The following is a 23,504-nucleotide window of genomic DNA, read 5'->3' as shown; positions in this document are numbered from 1 at the left end:
ATCAACATTTTATTTTAATTTCTTGCGTAAAAGGAAAGAAAAACACTTTCTACAGACAACATAGGAAACATAGACACTGTTATTAAGACAAATGTGAGAAGAGGCACATACTATATTACAAATAATATCTACTGTTTGCTTCCCTAAAAAAGGCAGAGCAGCTCAAATTGCTGTTTTGGTTTGACTTATCTGTTAAGTTTTACCTTGATAACAGTTGTGTGATACAGGCTATCAAGAGTGGATCAGCATGAGAAACGTTTCTTCACATAATTAATTCCATTTCTGGCCCCTACATGAACTTGGCTATGTCGTAGACAACGAAACACAAAAAAGGTGTTAAAAATTCAATCTCTGTTCAGGGAGAAGCGATTTTAAAAAATAATTTCATTTTCAAGCCTTGTTGAACACTACACCATGATGGTGATACCTTCCTTGTTTTCGTAATGTTGGCAAGACAAGAATTCCCTCATAAATCTGAGAGTGCAAAATAATTTCCTCCTTTCCTCTTGTACATTTACCATACATGCACAGTACAAGCCCCAAAAAGTCAAGCCGAATGCTTACAGGATGAAAACACCGCAGCAGGTCTAGTATGTCAGCAAAACAGAAATGAAATGACTACTGAAATGTTGATGCTTGGCCATTTGTCTTGAATATCCTCAGACTTGCAACTAGGCAGCAGAAAAACTGCTGTCTCTCTCAGATATGTGAACCAAGATCAGCTGTGTAAAAAAATAAATAAATAAAAAACCCAAGATGCAGCGCAACTGAAGAAGAGACCAGCACTACAAATAAATTGTAAACTCATCACATAATTCTACACATCCACTATGTCCCTCAACCTACTCTTTACATAATATGGTCAGGATAACACAAACACAGCTGTTATTTGATTTCAGTGCGATGTTAGAGCCCTGAGCTCTAGCCCGGAATACAGGAAATTGACTTGTATCTCTTCATGCTGTATTTGAGAACAAGGGGTTGCTCTGATTCACCTCAGTGCATGAGGGGGAAAAGAGTCGATAAAAGGTGGATAAACTGGCTGGAAGATATTTGCACGAGCTGCATCAGTCTCTTAATAAACACCATCGTTGGAACGCGCCAGTCGGAGCAGCATCTGCATGTGTAGTATTTCCACTTCACTTCACAGTACAGTACTAGTGACTTCAAAGGCAAAGATAAGTCATTCCCTGTCATGTAAATATGGTATACTGTATCTGCAATGTACTGGAACTCTGTACTGCACCAGCAAAAGTAGTAGAAGTAGAAGGCAGGATTTACTTTAATTTAGAGAATTAGTATGCACACCTTTGTCTTCCTAGAAACCACACATAAACATCAGTAACAGAGCAGCATCACTCTGCAGGTAGGTGATTGTATTTCTCAATGCTAAGATATAAAAGCATCTGTGGAAGGTTAGTAAACCACCATAAAAGTATAAAACAAAAGGTCAACCCAGCACACGTATATTTTTATCTTCCATTAGACACTCTCTCAAGATTTCTCTCTTGACATATTTTTTTTTATCTAGTCTTTCAAACTGTAAGGCTCCGGGTGACAGTGGATTTCTAAAAGGTCTGACCTTGGATTCATTCCTCAGAGTGCAGACAGCTCAGTCCGGTCCAAATTGCTCTCTGTTCAAAGTCTGATTGGCATTTCAAAAAACAGACCATTGATTTACCCAGGTCATTTCCTCCACTGTGACACACACCGCAGGCTGTTATCCCAGCAGGAAGTTGACTTGTGGCTCGGTTGCAGGAGCAGGCAGCCAGCTAAAACCATTATGTTACAAGGCATGGTTGAACTAAAACAGCAGTAATGGACAGATGCTGACCAAGACATACAGTTGTATACAAGCACATGCCTAACTGCACATCTTTGTACTCAACAAGCAAGAAGAAAATAAAGGAATACCCAAATTTCCACGCATGGTAAAATACTGAACACCAGTGCTGCCCAGCTTATGTATCTTTAGGAATCCCTGACTGGGAATATATATCAGCTCCTGCAGTATGGCCTTAGTATCCACAAGGGCTTCCAACCATGAGTAATGATGCAGCCCCATTTCCCACAGGATATGGACAACATTTTATCTATGAAGCCTAGAATCTGTCTTCTCTGTTCTCAGTGTAGAACATAAAGTTCAGTAATATTGTCTACGTACCGCTACATAACATTTTCATTTACATCAGTGGAAGAGTTGTAAAAATCATGCGTACCTAAATACAACAGAGGTAAAGGCATATTAACCTGTGTATTAGTTTTTGAACATTACTAGCACCTGTGATTCACATCCTTCCAGCTGTTTCATGTCATTCCCAAGATTGACAGTAGGTGGCAACAGAGAAGATTGTGTATGAGCATTGAGAAAGAGGCAGAAGGCTAGCAAGCAAGCAAGCTAATTTTTCATCATCAGCTTTGCACATAGTATTTTTGATGAAACATTAATGCAAATTTAATTATCACACGATGGATTTTTAGTTGGCATACATTTTTATGTGCTACCTATAGCCTGCTAGAACAGACTGAAGCAAGTGACGGCCGACACTGCATTCATTTGGGGTGTTTCGAAGCTAAAAAGCTGCCACATTTGTCCCACCTGCGCCCTGTCATTGCCAGCGGTTGACCAAAGAAAATCATTTACCTGGAGTTTGAGTTTCCAAGGTGCTGTGCTCAAAATCCAGACCCAAATGAACCCGTCATCCACATCTCTTCAGAGTAAAGCTGCTGGCCTGACAAAAATATTTAGCCCTGCCACTCTCTGGATATTGGATATGTCACCATCCATTGCCTGGACCATGGACCAATGTCAAACTCATTTTGCTGGCGGTGATTTTCTGTATCATGAGGAGCAAAATAGCTTTAAAGGAGCTGATGCTGTCCATGGGAAAAATTTCAGAAATGGTAAATAAACCGTGGCTCACAGGGAACAATCTCTGAACTCAGAATGATGTAGACATATAATGTTTCATGTTAATTGACTGCTTTACATACTTACTTACTTACATACAGATCTTGACAACAAAGAGGAAAAAAAAGGTTTTTACCATCCACTAAAACACACCAGTGTTCCCAATTATCCATGTCCTGGATGCCAATGCCACCATCCATTTCCTTTCAGCAATACCATCAAAACATCCAAGTCTTAGTAGCCAAACTGGCAAGATACAAGGCCTGACAGGCAGAGAGAGTAAGGAGGGAATTACACCTCCAACACAGTGACAACCAATTTGGCAAAACAACTGCCACCTGGCCACTGCAATATGATTTCACCAGGGGAGGGGAACTTTACATGAAATGTCAGGGCAAACATTGACCGTGACAGACCAGCCATTGAGGTAATCCATTACTGGGCTCTGATAATGGTGCCACTCATGGAGCCTCCAGAATCTCTCTGTAAGTCTCCCTCAACACCCTTGGGCTTCGAGGGCGCTGGGATGACTGTGAATGATGTGAGTGATGACGGTGAAGATGAATGAGTGTTAGCAGAGCCAAGCCTGAGTCGAGGGGGGGAGCACACTGAGACTTAATGCACCACCTTCAAATATGTCTTCCAAGTCCAAGAGCCAAGATCAAGCCATCTGCCTGAGTTATTGCACCATCAGGTACAACATTGTTATAAAGGCGTCTGCGCAGGGATGTACAAATTCACTGTAATTATCCGGTGAGGATAGCTAGTTAAATAAAGATATATAAAGAGATAGACACTGGCAGCACTTTCACAGGAGAGTTGCAGAGCACTGTTTGTGACAATCCTGAAACTTAAACCAATTTATTCAAATAAAACTCAATAAAGTGAGATAGTGGATTTAAATTAGGGCATGCTGACTGTCACACCAGAAGGATGGTGCTGCTTCTCTTACTATTATGGCTTCATACACAGCGTCTCTGTCATTGGAATAAATGAAACAAATCAAGAGCAAATTAAGCATGAAGCTTAAAGCAAGCAGTTACATTACGGCAAGAAGTGCAGCTTTAGAGGTGGCCGGGCAATCTATTACAAGAGCTGTGTTCACTCCTATTACCCTTCTTTAGCTTTTAATTACGTGATTTTGAATTTTACTTTGATTTTTTTTTCTGACACAAGAACATCAGCAACAAGAAATCCTGCTCTGGACTCAGAAAACTACAGTTCACACACATTCATACAGTGTCTTCCCCTACACTTATAGCATGTTGCTACAACACACACATACACAACCACACACTGATGATACATGGGGGGCAGTGTGGGGTTCAGGACTGTATTTCAACCCTGAGCCAAGGACCCCCCGAGATGACCCAGGCTGTGTGGTTGGCTGCCCTGTCGCCCTGGAAACAACAACACAACCACAAAAGAAAAACAGCACAAAATATATATATGAGAGCCAAGAATCTCTGAGGCTGCCTTGGGCTTACATATAATATGCATTACTTCTTTGTGGGGTTAATGCCATGTTGTTAAAAAACAGGCCTTATCAGCAGAGAAAAGTCAAACATGGCTGAACTTCACTGTGGTCTAGGAGCATCTGCAGTTCATTGTCCACAAGCATCCGTGATTTATTGTTTCCCTGGAGTCATCTTACACTTAGACAGAGCTGGTTAGCAAGCTACAGTAGGATGCTCTCTAACATCATTATTAAAGGAAGTAACAAAACAATGAGGGAATACAGCCAAACACATAAAACACAGTTAATTTTTGCAGTACAGGGATACAAGGAGAGCTTTTTTTTCCCACTGCCCACAGGCAACCTGACTGGCTGCAACCCATCATGCCATTTGCTCCTTGTGCATAAACAAGTCAATTTCCTTCTCTAAGGGGAGCAAGTGGAGCTGTCAAGATGCTCCTCAAGCAGTGATCTACACATGCCTGCACTGTGGGAGGGCACACGCGCTCACAGATGCTCCTCTCTTTTCTTTTAACAAGCTTCATTCAATCTGTGGATAACATCCCTGCATATTTTAGCCCGTTGGAGTAAGCAAAGCAGCAAATGCCTTGACTGACAATAAAGAAGATGAAAAAAAGGAGTAGAAGAGAGTGTCACAGAGAGGGGAGGACGTGTATAAGCTGAAATGTAAAGTTACCCACCGCTGTGGTTGCTGTCATCAGTATTCTGGGTCACTCTGAGCTACTCATTTATTTATTTTATTCTGTCTCTCACTTCCCATTCACAAGGTCTTGGGCTTTTTCATATCACTGTGCGATGGAATGTACCCATTGTTCCCTCCCTGGAGATTAAACTCCATGAAATGTCAATTTGAAATAAACTGAAAAAAAAAAAAGTGATTCAGAAACCAACTGAAGCACCGGGGAAGGGAAGGCGGAGCGGCAGAGGGGAGGGAATAAGGAGAAACTGGGGAGGCAGGATAGGATGAAGAGAGGGGGGGAAAAACAGAGATGTAAAGAGTGTGAAAGTGCCGTAAAAACGGTCTGAAATTTTTGGCCCGAGTTGCCAAGCAAATCCTTTTTTTATTCCCCGGGCTAAACAGCCGTCTTGGATGAAGAGTGTTTCATTCCTGAACATTTTCAGCTACGGGCGATTGGTGGAACCAGCAACCAATGCATTGTAAAGTGCCACAGGAAGCTAGGGGTGAGGAAGGTTAATGAACCCACCTTTTCCATCATCCTAGTGGGCGTTTTTATGGGAGAAAAATTAATTACTTGTGACAAATACACCGGTGCTTGGACGAGCTGCCATTTCTGCCAGGCAGCCTGTGAACAAAAACATTTTTCCAGAGCGGTTATATTAGCCATGGACTTGCCTAATCAGTGCTCTATGTGGAAACTCATCTCAACACACACAAATACACAAAAGACGACGCACAACCAAAGCTGCATCCCTAGACGCGCTGACAAAACATGACAGCCCATAAAAAATGCAAAGTTCACAAGCTCTGACACTGACGGCATGCTGTTTCCAGAGTAAAACACTGTACACTCGCTGCTATTATGCCTCCACTCTCTTGGGGGGGGGGGGGGGGGCGCCATGTGAAGTGACAGACAGTTTTCCTATTGAGCCCAGTGCTCACCACCACTCTTTGTCCCCAGCATCCTCACACAAGCAAGGCTGCAAGGCCTGATGATTTGTATGTCTTCCTTTTTTCTTTTCTTTTTTTTACGCAGTGCAGCAAGATGCTTCAAAATGGTAATGAAATAATTTGCTCCCATTTCTCCCACAAGCATCTCCATGATTAAAATGACATGTTTTAGCGTCCCCCCGTTAGCAGCATATTGACCCCATTTATCAGGCTGCTAAACGCTGCTTCCTTTTTCCTGGATCGGTCAGTTTGATGAACTGTTCATTGGCGTCGTGTGTTGGGGAGCGCTGGGGTCTGAACCGGAATTACGGAGCTAATAAAGAATTGAGTTTTAATAATTAAGATCACGCTGGCTTATGATTGCATTCATGCTCCTTGCAGACACTGTGGGGACATGATATTGCATGCAAATGAGGCACGAGCTCGTGTGACTAAATAAATATAAAATAAAGTGTTTAAAGATCACCTGACACCTAAAGCTACAGCTATGAACTACACAGGACCATTCTCTTTGATGATCAGCCCACTGACTATCAGTACACTCAGGGATACAGTATGTGCCTCCGCATATGCACATGGCTCAGCTCACCTAAAATCCTTAGAGCTGGCCACAGAGAAGTGTCCCTGAAGGAGAGTATTAATCCTCACAATGTGATTCATAATCTTGAGGAAGGAAATCAGGAAGAAGGGAGAGGGGAGGGTGGACACACAAGCAGAGAAAAACAGGAGGGGTGTACAGAAAGGTGAGGAATTTATTGTGGATCTCAAATCAAAATAAAGTGGAGGAAGTAGGCTAATTCAACAAGGCTTTAGACACTGCTGTCAGAAAAAAGCACTGAAGTATAGCCACAGAAAGACAATTAAATAGCTATCCATTTCCTCTAATGGTCGCATTTGGTGTAGGAATGACAAATTAGAATTCAATGAAGTTGTACTTATTATAGCTGGATGTTTGTCTTTTAATGTCTGCACGGCGCCCGCTGTGAACTCACAGACAAATTACCCAGAAAGCCGCCGCTATGAATTATTTATGATGTGATATCGGGTGACGGACACCTTCAGCTGAAACTTCCAGAAGGAAAACAATAAAACTTTGGAAATGTCAACTGACTCAATTCACGTTTCATCTGGTTCAGTAAAACCAAAATTTAAAAAATAGAAAATAAAAAAATAAAAACATCTGTTCTGGTGTTACTATCCATCGTGTGCTGATATGAGAGCAGGAATCATTTGTCTATTGTTTTAACAGGGCTTAGTTACAGCTCCAGACCTGTCTGACAACACAACAATCAGCCACCAGTGAGCAAATTAGCATTTTTTTTCCAAAGAAGAAGATTTTCAGCATTACTGCAGCTTCCACTGCGGCTTGAGCACAAAGCACAAAAATATTGTTCCTGGACACACCGCAAAGACATTTGGCAACAGGCTGTAGCTATAGGAAGGAACTGCCATATCTGATCTACTCCAAATGTCATTGCTCTGACACAGTGAGAAGATAGCTTTAAGAAAAAAGAAGAAGGAAATAAACAAACATTGCACCGGTGCCTCTCAACCTCTGGAAAGCATCCATCTGCCAGCAGGGATGTCAAAGGAGTGAATTAGCTCATAATTTCATTGCCAGTACATCAAACAAACAATCAAAAATGCACTCAAATGTACAATTCAATCAATCCACTTACCGTCGAGGTGGCCTGTTGGGAATGGTACTTAATTGACACTATTTGTGCAGGAATACTAAATAAGCTGTGGCATAGACCGCCTCTACAGTTCTCTTAGCGGGACATGCATAATTATAGAAACACAGACACAGATGCTCTGGGTGATATGATGGCATCAGAAGGCTCACTTAATTTAATGCAGGCACATCATTTGTCCTATGGGAGCTTTATCCTAATACAGGAGCTTATTGCAGATTTAGTTAGATACTAATTTGAGTCATCACTCACATAAAGGACGCTGCCAAAGAGAGAGAGGGAAAAAAGTACTGCATGAAATGTCCTGTAGGACATTTATGAAGGTTTGGGATTCAGTTTGTTCCCAAGAGGATGGAAGACATAACCTGCTTGACAGGAAGATAAAGAACAACGTGTTTTTATTTAGTTATTCTATATAAAAACCTGGCTTGCCTATATTAATTTAGGACAGAAAAAGTTCAGGAGCACTATAGGTAAGACGAATGGAAAAGGAACAAACATACTGTGTATAGTGGATACTTTAAAGAAGAGAAACCAGACCTACAGCTGTGTTCTCCTCTAAGATATGATCATGCCTGGAAGGACTGAAGTAGACTTTCTTTTTCAATGAGTCATTTGTTGCCATAAATTGCCCCCAAAGACAAGGCCATTTGGTTCACTCGTGTATGGTCTGTTAGAAATGGTGCATTGTCAAAGGCTTAGGAGACTTGTCTTGGTTAGTGTCCCCTGGGAAGAGAATACCACGACTGTCCATGCTGCCAGATATAAATTGAAATGGGGCCTGGGTAAGCTTCAGAGTCATTACTTTAAGTTAGATAGAACAAAGAGGGATTTTGACTGAAAGTCGTATACGTCAGGACAGAGACACTGTAAGGTCATGGAGGTGATGTATTGTATGGGATCATGATTTGGATGATGGAGTTGACCAACATGAACTAAATTCTTTAAACAAGCATCATGCCCCGCAGCACCAAAGAAAATTAACTGCATGTTTTGTATCTTTGATGTGCTTTTGTGATTTAACAACATATCTATAGGGGTCTTCAGTTTAGTCTCTAAAATACTTAACACACAGTTAGAGCCTAAACCACCCATTATTATTCTGGGAATATCAGGCGATATTAAAAAGTTAAACAACTACCAACAATGTTTCCGCTCCTATAGTCTCATCATTAGCAAAGAAGCTACTTCTCATGCATTGGAAAAAGAAAGAAACACTATCTCATACCTCGTAGTGGAAATTAATGTTTCGTCTTTACTATAATAAAGTAGTGATTAGACAGAAGGGTAAGGCTGGGTAGGGTGAGGCTGGGTAGGGTAAGGCTGGGTAGGGTGAGGCTGGGTAGGGTGAGGCTGGGTAGGGTGAGGCTGGGTAGGGTGGGTGGGAGGGATATTTATTTCAGTTTTGTTATATTTGTTTATTTTTCTGTACTCTGTACATGTTTATCTGTTCCTTCATTTGCCATTGTTATATGTTCTAAAAAAAACAATATGTCCTAACTGCACACATTTCTATATGGATATACATTATACTCTTGGATGTGTATGATGTAGATATGTAACAATATTACAGTGTGCTCTTATAAAAATATTTGAAACAGGAAAGTCTAGAAGAGCCGCACAATTAAATAATTTTATTCCCGTTCTAGTTAGCTGAGAGCTAAAGCGGAAGTTAGCCCGCTAGCTTGGCTGAAGTGTACCCACTTCCGGTTTCTTCCCGAATATGAATAATGAATCCAAAGTTGTTTTTTTTAACCAAAAGGTCTTAACCTTGGGACACAGGACGAAGAAGCAACTGTGAAGCAACATGTCTTCTGCTACAAAGCATCTGTCACATAAAGGGGACATCAGGGTATATTCCATGTAGCCTAACCTCTCCTTAGAATACAGCATAGGCTACATGATGTTAAATAATCGTCTAAGATGGAAAAAAGAATTTCTACCTGGTATAAAACCAGTCTGGTCTGGATGTACTAATTTTAGGGGTGTGACTGTGTACACGTGTAAACGTTTACACGGAATGAAACTGTAAACGTTTAGTAAAAAATCCCTAAACGATACACGCAATTATTATTTTTTTTTATTTTTTTACATAGCGTCCTACATTTTGGGGGGCTGGGTGAAAAATAGTCCCTCACACTGTCTTAATTTAGAGAAAACTATGATTTAATAAAAATGATGCTGTGACGCGCTTCCCTCCTCCAGACAAAATGTGCGTGAGTGAGTTTTTTTTTTCCTTTTTTTTTTTGCGAGCGAGTCTGATGGCGCCGCCACCGAGTAGCCTAAACGCCCATCCGAAATAAACGCCGGGTCAGACATTGCTTTTCTGGTTGCCAAAAAAGATTCTATGCAAATATAGCCTCCCTAAACACAAACAAATAACCTTAAAAGAATTGAAAGGGGTGTCTCGAGACACTGAAGACGGCCGAGGACCGACGAGACGCCTCTGGGCTGGTTGCTCCTGCCCGGTCTGTCCTCTCCTCTCATCCGCACTTCAGCACCTGTCCTGGGCTGCACCCATAGACTGCACCGTGTCGGCTCGGCTCGCTCCTCGTTTTAAATGACTTATTACTCCTTAGTAGGAACAATTTACTGTTCTGATCACTCATACGCGTGTATAGTTAGGCTATACGTTGCATTATTATTAGTTATACTTCAAAAATAAAGGACGGTGGAGCAAGCCAAGCTGTAGCCCAGGACAGGTGCTGAAGTGTGGGAGAGGAGGGAGACTGGGCTCCGTGGGGCTCTGGCAACTTGCAGCGGGGGGGGGGTACGGGGGTTCGGGGGTACGGGGGTCGACTCTGAACGCTCACCGGGCAGATCTCTCCAGTTACGGTGCGGTGCGTTTCGGGGGAGGGGGGCGGGACGAATCCGCCGTCGGGTCTCCTCCGCTCCGGTGTAACACCGGCACGGTGGCTGCAGTGTCAGTGCTTCCACCGGCTGCACATATCAGACTAAACAAAAATAATAATTAAATTAAAGTGGAAGATTTTAAGCCGTCTGTTCACATGATCTCACTTTAATTCCAACACATTGGACTTAATATAAAAACTAAACAGATTAAATATTACCGACCCTTATAATGCCCCCGGGGTGCTTTTCAAAAGTATCTCCGGCCGACGGCGGACGTCCCAGACCTGCAGTATGCGGACACAGCTAAGCTACCTGATCAACTTTGCATCGCGCTGCTGCTTTTGCATACACAAGCCTGGAGGGTTACACATGGACGCAGTCTGGCTTTGTGATGAACGTCCAGCTGTGGAATCTACCAGCAAAAACCTGCTGTATCCTCACTAGAAGGGTAAGTGTCGTATCATCCCAGTTAATGCAGTGTAGCATGCTAACGTTAGCTCGTAGCTGTCCGGGGTGCTATCGGGGTGCCGGCCGGGAGCTCTCCCCGGTGCTGATCAGCCCGCGGCGGGTGCGGCGGTGCGCTGCGACCGGCTTTGGGTCAGCTTGGAAAGGCTGGAGGCGAAGGAGACTCACATCTTGTATGTGTTTGCCTCTTTCTTTTCTTTTTGTCACCGTCTTTCCTGCTTGTGTCATTTTGTGGAGCACAAAGAGCATAAAGCTGGCTTTTGTATGCTTGTAGAGTAGTTGATCAGGTAACTGTGTCCAGATACTGCAGGTCTAGGACGTCCTGTTAGGCAAAAATATTTTTGAAAAGCACCCCGGGGGCATTATAAGGGTCGGTAATATTTAATCCATTTAGTTTTTTTTATATTAAGTCAAATGTGTTGGAATTAAAGTGAGATCATGTGGGCTTCGGCGCTTACAGTCAATGCTTCCGCACTGATCAGTTTCCTGCCAAAATGGCCGCTCGAACGCTGGAGGTCACGTGGGGTCCGGAGCTCTATAGCGGTCCTGAAGCATGTACACGTGTACACGAAAAAAAATGCACAGTGTACACGTGTACATATTTTCGTACACGTTCACATCCCTAACTAATTTATCTAAAAAGGCTCAATCTATTGGCCAAAATTTTAGAAAATAATTTCCCATCTTCTTCCCGTTCCAACGGCCCGCCCACGGGCCCCCGGGGGGGTTTTAAACAGGGAGGTGTCATAGAGGATGTCACCAGTCACTTGAAATAGTGATGCCACATATCGTTGGAAAGCTAAAACTCTTGTGATTAAAGATATGCCGACCATTCCTAAATATAATCATCACAGCAACACTCGAATCAGACTATAAACATGCTAACAAAGTTCGTAAAAAGCCGATATAACTCACGATTTGTGTCAGGGCAGGCTCAGGATCACAGGGTTTCCCCACAAACTGGATGTCGTTACAGGACAGAAAAGTCCAGTAAATCCAATCCAGTAAAGTATTTAGTCCAAAACACACGGTTGTACCGGTAGATAACCTCATCCCGCTGCTGCATCTTATGAAATTACGCATTGTATATCCAGTAAATCCGTTTATTTCTCCTCATATGTCCGGCGTTTACATGAAAACAATGTTTATTTCACTTCACAAAATGGCGCTGCACTCTGACCTTTCGATTGACAGCTCACTCGACCAATCACAAGCTCCCTGTCCCCGGCTGCCGCCTGCAATAGCGAATGAGTGGCTGTGTCTCATGAGGAACATCCCCTCCGACAGCGCTGAATGACTTCAGCCAATAGGAACCGATCCCGATGGCAACTGATGCATTGAATAGCCAATGAAATTCCGAAAAAAACGATGTGCTGCATTCACGGTCCCTGGGAAAAGGCAGCACTGCCATCTTCATGCGTAACTGTGCAAAAGCTGCACTTTGGCGCATGTATTGTTTCTCAATGGCAACTTTAGGAAAACGCCTAGATATACACTTAGAAAAACATGTGTAAAATACTCATTTTTAGCAGGATTGTTATCAAATTTGAACTGGGGCCAGGTAAGGCTTCATGCTGTGGTCCCATTGTGTTTTCCAGCTAAAATTCCCAGCTACACTCATCTTCAGGCATCTGATTGCAAAAAAAAAATTCAGGCGAGAATAAAAACATTCTATTCAGTGTGTTCCCACTTAGATTAATCAATGATAGTAGCACTTATAGTGATTATTTCAGTTTGGGGAAAAACTTCAGAGTGTTACCTTTCAAAAGAGACCAAGCATCCATATTCTCCAAACAGTTCAAGAACAGCATTCAATTTACTTTGGGTACGCCTTGGATAGGCGAATATTACAGAATTTATAGGAGTGGTAAGAGGTTAGAAATAGGGCGAGAAGAGCCAACCTCTTCTGGAACACTTTTTATGTATCACTGTAATGACCACTTGTGTTAAAGTAGGAGGTAGGACACCATCAGTGTGGGCTTGAGTGAACACCCTATGTAGATATGGGCAGAGGGTTTTGTTACATTTTTTATACAGCTCACCTGGAAGGCCATCAGGGCCTGCAGCTTTATTGCTTTTAAGTGAAGTGATTCTTCTTCAACAGAAATTTTCATCTAGTTGGGAGAGATTGCATTTATCTAAGAAATCCTGCATAGCTGAATAGTCTGTAGTATCATTTTTGGAAGTGTACAATTTTTTTTATAAAATTGGAGAAATCGATCGTTAATGTCCTTGGGTTTGATCAGAATCTCACCTATATCAGATTTAATTTTATATATTGTGCGATCTTTTTCCTGTTTTCTGAGTTGCCAGGCTAAGGGTCTATATGGCTTGTCATTAAACTCAAAATATTTCTGTTTGGAAAGTAAAAATGCCTTACTAATCTTTGCCGAGAGTATCTTCTTATGTTCATAATTTATTAAAGCTGATATCTTTTTATGCAAGTCACTGGAAGGAGTTTTGGCATTCTCTCTATCCAGAAGGTCTCTTCTAGACTTTCCAAACATAATCCGCCTGAATGAATCAAATTCTGGAAGTGAAATGAGTCGTTTCGTGGGGTTGTGACACTCAAAAAAAAACGTATCCACAATTTTATAGCCGCTTCTTTTCCCGTTAAGGTACATCACCGCCACCTACTGTGTTGGAGTGTGAACCAGAGTATGTGCTGTTGCTCCTCTGCGATAAGGTAAGCGACTGAGCCTGAGGGCTGTCTTCACCAAAACCAAACTGTGGCAGTCTCATGCATGGATGTGATTGGCTCAAAACAGCCACCAACATGTTTTTTTGTTCCATCATGCTCAAAACACACATCCAAACGTTTCTTTTTCTTTAGAAATAAGCTCCCAAATAATGAGGAGAAACTTCGGACAGAAAAAAACTGTTCTGGATCAAAGCATTATTTGTGTATAACGTATTGGGGTTCGGGTATATATGGTCCCCAGTATGATACCTATAAGCTACACAAGGAAAAATACAGCAAGGCAGGGCAGACAAGAAACCTAAAAGTCAAAATCTGAATTGTGAGATGGCATCAAAAGGAGAGATGAAGAGAAGATCAAACCCTACGATAGTGTGTAAGAGAGACATCCAGCACCGACAGCCAGGACTATCATCCATCAACGATACCGCTTATCCATGTGAGGTCACAGGGGGGCTAGGACCAATCCCAGCTGACAATGGGTGAGGACATACTACACACTGGACAGGACACCAGTCCATCACAAGAATGACATTTAGAGACAAACAACCTCAAGCACCCACATTCACACCTATGGGCACTTTAGAGTTGATAATGAACCTAATGTGCAAGTGTGGGAGGGAGCTGGAGAACCCACACAGACTCATGGAGAGTGGGTAAACTCCACACAGACAGGCGGCAGGCCCAGGCTCCTAAAGATGGAGAATCCTGCATGCCAGTCCTTTCAAAACTTGACTAGTAGCTTCAGCATTTGAATTCAGTGTGCAAAAAATACAAAGATAGCATGAAAAGCGTCCCTGCCAGTGTGCAGCCTCGCTTTTTGACATATTTTATTGACATTGTCAAACAGCATAGGTGTGACCTGACAAGGTGACAAACCACAAAAAAACAGAAATGCTGTCAGTGTAAACCAGGGAGCTGACGAGTTTGAAGAAGGGGATGCTTGTGGCCTGAATGTATATACTGACAGGCTGATTGTCAAAAAATCCCAAGACTCTGTCTCTGTCTCTGACTCTGGTCTCATTGTAACAAAAACAAAAGTAGCAAAAACTCGAATTTTCACAAGCTACAATTTTACATCTGGAACATATCTGAGCATCGCTGCATGTGAATTCATCTTCCACAGTCGTTTATATCATCACCATGGTTTAGCTTCACCACATATTGCAAAATTCATTCAAATTCACGACAGCGTCACACAATTTTCTCAGCCATTCTCTCACCGTTTGTGACAGACGACACCAGCATCTGTTGACATGTGACCAGTCTGCGTCAGTGTGTGTGATATTAGACATTAATGAATACAGGAGTGTGAAGGCAAAATTGACTGGATTATTCAATTGTATTAGATTGAAACTGAAAAAAATGTAATTCTTTGTATTCAAATGTAATTGAGTTTAATTAAACAAATTACAGTAAATTGGAAATCGAAATCGAAATCCCTATCATTGCACTCACCAATTAAAAATCTATTTTTTGTTTTGTTTTTAGTCAATGAATCTGAATTAAAAAAGGAATGTAGTTTAATTTGAATACCTACAGTAGCACTAAATGAAAAAAATGTATTGCATCAAATTAAAAAATTCATTTGAAATGTAATTAAATGTAAATACAAGGATTTAATAAAAAACAATATTGCCTGTACCAACTTGGATAAATTGCAGGGGTTGCTTGAGGACAGGCAGTGTAAAATCTGGGCCAAATCAAACATGCAGATCGTACATCCTGCTGTTGTCGTGTTTGTTCAATGTTAAAAGTTCATTTCTGTAGTATTCTCCAGTACTCTGACATGAAGCAGCATACAGTATAACCTGCAACACAAGTAGTGCCTCTAACGTCTCAGGACTGAGGAAATACTTTCAGACACAACATGATTTATGAATTAGAATACTAGTTTGAAAACTCAGAAGGTGTGAAGTCATATTCTCCAATAATTTAGCCACTTAGCAGCTACTTTAGCCTCAGGATGTTTTTTGAACAGGGCCGATATGACTTGAAAATCTTTGAGAGTGGATGGTCATATGACTGATCAGCTCTCTAACAGATCTGAAATGTAAAAATATGCACAGGGTTGCAGTTACGTGCATACATTGCCATTCATATAAGCCATTACACAGTCACAGAGAGATACACATCTAAATAACAAGATATCTGTTTCATCGTTGAGACATGCACGTTGAGACTGATAAACACAGTTGAAAAATCTTGTGTGGGCACACGCCTTTACTTTGGAAGGAAATTCCAAGAACTGCATATATGCATGATGAATTGATATACAGTACACATATAGATTTACTAAATAACAATTTTATTGGAACTGAATCTATTTGATTGCCTTCATAGCAGGAACACAAATCATTAATAAGTAGTCTACGTATATATTCTGGTCCTCCTAATAGTAGGAGCAACATGAAAGTCCATGCTACATAAATTAAAATGGTCATTTGGTTAATAATTATACTGATATCACTTCCTGAAAATGCATCTCTATTTCCATCTCTATGCTTCCTGTTTCATACAGTTTTCTGGCATCTCCACATTCCGACTACTATTCATTCATTATTAAAATCAGCATTCATTTCAGTGAACATATGACTTTTCTATGTTATTTATACACAACATCCTATAACTGCACCGCCTCCGCCTCAACAGTGGATCACCATGATAAAAGCTTGGTAGGTATACGTGAATATATAGTCTCCCTCGCAAATACAGTATTTCATACAGGATAACTGCCATTAAGTCTGACATTTGCACAAGCGGACCCTCGGCATAAAAATCAACCATATTACAAACCGGCTCTTTTTCCCTCTCCATCTGTCTGACAGTTCAATTTCCTGTGCAAAGCTTTAATTTGAGGCATCCTCTCTACACTGTATCTGGAATTTAGATCTTACAAGGTCATCCCAGCATACAGAACAAAAGGGCCATTGTGCTGATATTCATCTGCAATGTGATTTCTTATTTTACCCGACTGCAAAACCCCAGGCAGGAACAGAGCTTAGAGTATTTGCAATGGGTCACTTATAGCTGTATTGTCTAAAAAAGAGCCAGTGGGCTTTTGGTTTTGACAGCTGCTGTTCAGAGCCCACAGTGAGGTCACACAAAACATACAAAATACCTAAAGGCCAAGAACCTCAAATTTAAAATGTTGTCATTATCATTGGATCAGTTCTTATCCATTAAAAATGATGGCAAAGGTACGCAGTGACAACCTGTATTGCAATGCTTTTCAAATGAAATACTTCAACAGCGCTGAAACTCGAAAAACATGACAGGCCAAAATATTGTACAAAAGCAACATATCCAATGCAATCAAATGTGTAGAGTTACAAAGAGCAAAGAAGCTTGCAAACACACAGGCACGCACACACACACAAACAGAACTAGTGTTTTATTGATTGTGGAATGCGCTTAAAGTAATTGCCTAAGGTCAATCTAGCCAGATAAACTGTTTTCTTGCTTCATTAAAGGAAACCACAACTTCTCTCTCAGTCATTCAATGTGAGTTATTGACTCCCGGTCCCATGACATTTTGATACAAACGCAAAGTCCCACAGATTTTAGATAAACTGATTGTGTTCGCTGCCCTTTGTCTTTTAAAAAAATGTCTTTATCGGACATACGCCCCTTTGTTTTTGCCACAGCGTCTGTAGCCACATTCATTTTCAAAGAGGATGGATGGATATACCTCATGACTTGATATAAATCCTTTAGACTTGTGGTCTGTACGGGTATACTCGTTTATTTTCCCATGATGCATGAGACGTGCTCTCAGAGAATTGGTCTGTGATCTGATACATTAACCACAGATTTTCTAAGGTGATTTTTAAAAATCCAGATTACAATTACACAGTCTGAAACAATTACACAGTTTACAGAGCAATAAAAACATACAAGGTATTCCCCACAGTGATGAATTACTGAACTCCAGCAAGTGTAAAGACTGATTGTCATGGGTTACAGAAATGAATGAAAATCAATGGTCGCCCTGAAGGTAAGAGAAATACATTCAGTAATTTAAACCAATATAACATGCCATGTGGTATTGTCAGAAATAATGTAAAGGATATACAGTATACGTGGCAGTCAAGGGTGCTGGGTCAAACAGGTCTGTGGGAATTATTTAACAGAAGCAATGGTACAGATGAGTCAATTTAATCAATCAAAAACATACCGCTGTTGCCCATAAAGTTGGAATTATTATTATTATTATTATTACCTCTTCTCATGAAATAATGGTGACAATGTAATTTATTCTTGATAAATAAAGTGGATATAATCTCAAAATCTCATTGATCAATCTCTTCCAAACATATTACTGTGAAAATTAAACCACAATTAATCTGAATAATAGAAATAAAAAGAGAAATGTGTCTGAAAAGAAAATTATTCGAACCTTATGAGCAACTGTGCATATATTTATGAAAACTTTATGATAGAACCCCAAGCTAGTTGAAGGGAAATGGGAGTATCATAAAACTAGATGAGAGACTTCAGTAATTATTCTATTGTTAGAAAATTAAACACATTTTAACTTCAGTGACAGCCCAGGACCAAAGTAACAAATCTAACTAGAAAATTTCCTCTGTGAATTTTTGATAGGACCACGGGGGGGGGGGGGGGGGGGGGGGGGGGGGGATGCTACGTCTATGTTTTTTACAGTCTGGGCCGAACCCCTTTCAGCTGTAACAGATGCCACTAATGATTCACTGCTCAACTACACAACAACATCCCTTTGCTCTTGTACCTGGAACCCTTTCAGTGGGTTCTACATACAGTAGTACCTATAAAAGGTGGCGCCTAGAGTCAACAGACAACCTTTCTATGATGTACTGTAATGGCCAGAGCCTTTTCATTGGAGTTTCACCTATAACACAAAGCATCATATTTTATTCCACAGGCAAAACTGATTGAATCCCATATATAGTATATTGTGGCTGTCCATCATGTTCCAGTCGATTCTCAGTTGGTGGATACACTGATGCAATACTGGTAAATTCACTATTTAGTGAAAACAATGCATCAGATATATTGCCTTCCAAAAGGATGTCCAGGTTTTGTTCTACCTCTGTCTTTTCCTCCAGACAGATTCTCAGTAGTTATTGATATTGTTCACTGAAATCATGAAAAAGCTCCCCAACATCTTTAACAACATAGACCACTTGAGAAAAAAAGGTAAGGTCTCTTTTAATGTTTGTTTTTCTGCTAGTTTCTCCAGAAAAAGAAAAGAAAGGAGGTAGTACTGTAGGTGTTTTGGGAGTGATGATATTTTTGTATATTTACTGGGGCGTCCATATTGGCCACATTCAGCAACAACAACAGTGATTTCACTTTGATGATGCAATTCAAAATGCTTTATGTAATTCTTTTGTGCTTTGCAGAGCAGACCATGTGGTGCAGTGTGGATGCTGGCCCGCAGCCTTCTCCCTGGGAGACACACCCCTCCATACTGTGACCCTCTGTCCCACCCACCCCACCCAACGGCCCACTGTCCAACTCACTTCATCCTTTGTCTCTCCAAAGCCTATCAAACCTACACACAATCCATTAATATGTAACTTGATAGAAACATCAGTATACTGGCAGGTGAAGACCTTCTTACGCCATGCTCTTTTTAAAGGGTTAAACCTTCTCCTAACCCTCACAGCTTTTCCTCTGTGCCTCGCCCTCAGACGCTGTAATGTGATTACAAATACTTCAGATGCGCTTCCCCCCTTTGTATCAGACTACATGGCCTCGTCCCAAAAACCCAGTCCAAACTGAACTGATTTAATTACATCATTCTAATTATTCTCAAAAGACAAAAGCCAAGGATGCAATTTAAGATTAGACCTTGGTTAAATAATTGGTCTGAAGAGAAGCTAGCCATGTTTGCTACATTAAGCGGATTTTATTTAATTACAACTACTAGCTGTTTATGAAAAAGAGAAACAGCTTCTATTCGTATTAAAATTCGAGAGGCTAACCTGTGACTAAATGTTTTTCCTAGACGCACAGATCTCTGTACTGTATCTCTGCATTTCAAACATTTGGATGTAGTTGCTATAGTTCCTGAGAAGGTCTGAACTTTATGATGAAAAATATTGTGGCAGTGTAAACAAGCAACAATGATTGAATTCAGAGCAGTCTGACTCACCATCTTGTTTCACAGAGCCACTCGTTGAAATTAAGACAATTAAGAATGCACAAGGACAAACAGGCAATTAGAGGTTTGAGGGCTTTGTTCAAAAACCTGAAATCAAACTCCTTCAAACTACTTCAAGCCTCAGACACTAACAAATCTAATTTGTCATTCTTCCACTGTGTTAGCTTTTTCAACAATAAAATATAATCACCCCTTAATGAACATCCCTGTTTACCCATTCCTATGACAAACTACTGTAACATTGCTGCACAGATTCAAATCAAAACTTTTTATTTCACAATCCAAAGGTTTCTACTTTGGCAGATTTTCTGCAGCCCTTGGTTTCCTGAGGGTGTCTCTGCTCCTCCAGGAAATCCAGACTCAACTGGGCTGCTCAGCGACCCAATTAGAAAACACGGCACTTTACAGCTCCATCATTTATATCTAACTGTGTACCAGTGCATCCTAGCATCCGTGATAAAAATCCGATGTTGGTATTAGCATCCAGCCATACCCAACCCCTGTGATGAAAGCAGATGTGTACACATTAGTGAGAGCATCCCTTTAGGAGATCTCATTAAAATTGCTGGATCGCTGTAGTGTCCAATCAACAGTATCCACAGAGAATCCAGATGAAAATATTTTTTATTATCTTAGCAGGGGCTGCGTATAGAGCTGATTTCTGCCTTCACAATGTTCCCAAGCCTTTGATTAGCATGTTGAAACAGAAGCCCTCCGCAGCAGACGGCCTTATCTTGGCTCTCGATGGCATATTTTGAAGGAAACCGATCATAATCAAGCAAGGTCAAGAGATTAACGGATCAGTGAGATAATGTGAACCACACACTGTGATCTCGTGGACTAAATATCAAAACACTGTACCACTTAATTCTTTGGTTTTCTGTAACAGTAATCAAAAGGGAAAAGAGAAATTACTGCAGTTTGGACATACGAAGAAGAAGAAGAAGAAAAGACACAATCAGTATGTTTGGAGGATTTAAGATGCGGGTGGTGCATCTGGGACCGGCGCACCAACCCTGCCGTGACACTATCTCCAGATTCAATCTACAATATGCTGATTCTATCATAATAAAGAAAATTGGCTCAATCCCTGAGGAGAGGGGTCCTAATAGAAAATAATTCTGCCCTTGAAACACTCTGGGCCTGGCTTTGATTAGATGATGCTATCTTTGTTTAGACTTGAGCATCTGGGGCAGGACCATGTGTTCATATATTTAATTAAAATACCATTGCCTGCACTGACAAAGGGTACTTATCTCATCAAAGTGTTCACCCTGGATTTTTTCTCTTAATTCAAAAGATTATCTTTGTTGATTGGCCATAGAGGTGGGGTGGATGGAGGAGGGGGGGCAGCGGCGAGTATGGAATCTATTGGCTTGTCAGAATACTGGCCCCGTCTGCCGTCCACCTTGACTGCGAGCCAGACATCATCACCGCCTGCCATCTGGCTCCGAGACAGAACTATTTTACCTTTATCGCCGCGTTTTTTTATCATTCATCTAGAGGTGTGTGAGAGGATAATTACAGTGTCATTATGGTTGTCACAACCTTGCAACAACAAAATTTTTATCGCTGACCCACCGAAAAGGACCTTTGTGTTCCACTACAATGCACTGATACACTTTGAGAGTGCGACACAAAATGTGGGGAACTGTAGAAGACGTGTGATGATATATTACTTTACTTTTCTTTAAGTATCGCTGCAGCTAACGCTTATTCAGTTTTTTAATTGATAATCATTTGTTTTACGCCATGTCTGCTTTTATTTCCCACTGCCCCGGGAAAATTTATTACAACATGATTAATTTGACATCCAAACATGACAAGAAAAGTTTTAAATGCTCATATTTAAAATGTATTAGATTATTAGAATAGTTGCTTAATTACCTATCAATCATCTGATCAATTAATTAACTGACATGGTTAATATGTAAACAAAATAAATACATAAGCGTGGTTGATTCAATTACTTTCGAACTGACAGGAAATTAATCCATCTCTTTTAAAAAAAAATTACAACTCTTATTATTAGTATTGAAGTTAAAACACAATCCAATCCAGTTCTTCAGCACGCTGCAACATGTCAGCTAATGTCAAGACTGTAAACAAGTAAACAGGACCACAGCTGTAGTGACCTCTGAGCCTTCACACCAAAAAAACTAAAGAAAAAAGTATCAAGTGAACTGCTGTACATCATGCTGCACAGTCCTGCTGGTTATGTATAACACACTCCGCTCTATGACCTGCAGTAACACACAAAAATTCCCTGGGTGGCCATTACCAGTTTCCTGGCTACGATGCTCCTTCTCTCGTGGCCCCTCACACTGAAAATTACCTCCCAAATGAACTCACAGAGGATTCTAGTGAATGTCACGTAACCTGTTTGCCCGTGGCATGAGAGGCCTGTTTGCCGCTCCCTGTAGAGTAATTGTTGGGATACTGTCAGCCATTGAAGGTGCACAGGGTTTTCTGCTGCTTATCCAGTTCTGTCATAAAACAAGGTCGCGCTAGGACATGATGAGGTGTATTTACGAGTGACCAAAAGTGACGAGAGTAACCGGCTCCGAGTGTGAGATACGGAGAGAGAGGCAGGAGGGGAAGATTTAACGATGATGTTTCTGTGAGCCTGAGAATCTGGCCTGTTTGCAGCACGACTGTAAGATGCTACCTCAACATTTGGACCTATTCTGGCACACACACAGAAAACCTCCAGCTATCATACTCCTTTACTGACTCTGCCCAGATGTGGAACTACAGTATATGAGCCAGACTTGGGCCGAGATATGTTGGACCAGAAGTTTGATTTTGCTACCTTGGACATCTTTAACTGACTAAATCAACATTGCAAACACTTCTAAAAAAAAAATCACGTTACCCCAGCTTCTCTATGTTTTTTTAATGTAAAAAAAAAAAAAAGATGTCTGCACACTGTCTGGAAAATTGCAATGAGCAATTTTCATCTATCCTGTGACATGTAACAGACCAAACTTGGTCATAAAAAGAAAGAATTGGACATAATTGCTGGTTGAAGCCTTAACAACACTACATTCACCTGCTCCTTTACACTGAGTGTTTGCCTGGTGGAGTCTCCTGCAGCGCCAAACAATCATCTTACAGTTGTTTTGACAGAAAGCACCTGCAATTTGGCCACAGTTGATGTGAGAACCTTTTTTTTTTTTTTTAAGACAACTGTTATTTGTCTTGTGTTGTTCTGAAAACTCAAATGTCAAAGTGCTGATAACCAGCTGCCAATGCTGAAATGCCAGTCAACTGAACACAAGCTGTGGAGTTTATAACTGCACTGAGGTTAAAACTCATGTCTGTTTCCTGCTAGCTGATGACATTGTCCCTACTGTAAGACTCTTATTTTGAATTAAGATTTTAACAAGCTTTGATGAGGTAACATTTAGACTTACTGTAACACAACTAACATCTTTTGGATACTGTTAGATCTGAATCTGCTTATGGGAACAGACTACCTAACAAAAAAATGTCTTAATTTCTATGGTTATATATTACTTGTGTCTTTCTCAACACTCAGTGCTTGACAATACCACACACACAGTACACACAAACACCGGTGGTACAGCCATCAGGAGTAATGTGTCAGGGTCTTGCCCAAGGACAC

The sequence above is a fragment of the Trachurus trachurus genome (genome assembly GCF_905171665.1).
Source record: "Trachurus trachurus genome assembly, chromosome: 18".
NCBI lineage: Eukaryota > Metazoa > Chordata > Actinopteri > Carangiformes > Carangidae > Trachurus > Trachurus trachurus.
This window is presented reverse-complemented; position numbering follows the sequence as displayed.